General features: G+C 38.8%; 1 non-coding gene across 1 annotated transcript; it reads left to right on the top strand.

Moving 5' to 3' along the window:
• Positions 1-593: 593 nt before the first annotated feature.
• Positions 594-702, top strand: LOC112448971 (U6 spliceosomal RNA). The gene has a single exon (XR_003037420.1). It is a non-coding gene; the product is annotated as a U6 spliceosomal RNA (small nuclear RNA).
• The last annotated feature ends 431 nt before the right edge of the window (positions 703-1,133 follow it).

The following is a 1,133-nucleotide window of genomic DNA, read 5'->3' as shown; positions in this document are numbered from 1 at the left end:
AAAACCATACCAGTTTATCTGCCTCCTAAGAAACTTGTATGCAAGTCAAAAAGCAACAGTCAGAACCAGACATGGAACAACAGATTGGTTCAAATTTGGGAAAAGACTACGTCAAGGCTGTATAGTGTCACCCTGCTTATTTAGCTTATATGCAGAGTACATCATGAGAAATGCTAGACTAGGTGAAGCACAAGCTGGAATCAAGATTGTCAGGAAAAATATCAATAACCTCAGATATGCAGATGACACCACCCTTATCAGCAGAAAGCAAAGAGGACCCAAAGAGCTTCTTGATGAAGATGAAAAAGTATAGGGAAAAGCTGGTTTAAAACTCAGCATTTAATAACTAAGATCATGGCATCAAGTCCCATCATTTCATGGCAAATAGATGGGGAAACAATATAAACAGGATAGACTTTTTATTTTCCTGGGCTCAAAAATCATTTTGAAAAGATACTACAGCCATGAAATTAAAAGACACTTGCTCCAAAATCACTGTGGATGGGGACTACAGCCATGAAATTAAAAGATGCTTGCTCCTTAGAAGAAAAGCTACGGCAAACCTAGACAACATATTTAAAAGCAGAGATATAGTGCTCACTTCAGCAGCACATATACTAAAAAACTGGAACAATACAGAGAAGTTTAGCATGCCCCTTGTGCAAGGATGATATGCAAATTCATAAAGTATATCATATTTTTAAACTTAAAAGCTTTTGCACAATTAAGGAAACTATTAGCAAGGTGAAAAGGTAGCCTTTAGAATAGAAGAAAATAATAGCCAATGAAACAACTGATAAAGAATTAATCTCCAAAATATACAAGTAGCTCATGTAGCTCCATACCAGAAAAATGAACAACCCAATCAAAAAGTGGGCAAAAGAACTAAACAGACATTTATTCTAAGAAGACATCAGTTCAGTTCAGTCACTTAGTCGTGAATGACTCTTTGAGACCCCATGAATTGCAGCATGCCAGGCCTCCCTGTCCATCACCAACTCCCGGAGTTCACTCAAACTCACGTCCATTGAGTCGGTGATGCCATCCAGCCATCTCATCCTCTGTCATCCCCTTCTCCTCCTGCCCCCAGTCCCTCCCAGCATCAGAGTCTTTTCCAATGAATCAACTCTTCA

Source organism: Bos taurus, chromosome 11, assembly GCF_002263795.3.
Source record: "Bos taurus isolate L1 Dominette 01449 registration number 42190680 breed Hereford chromosome 11, ARS-UCD2.0, whole genome shotgun sequence".
Lineage (NCBI taxonomy): Eukaryota > Metazoa > Chordata > Mammalia > Artiodactyla > Bovidae > Bos > Bos taurus.
The sequence above is the reverse complement of the archived record's forward strand: the minus strand, read 5'-3'. Positions and strand labels throughout refer to the sequence as shown.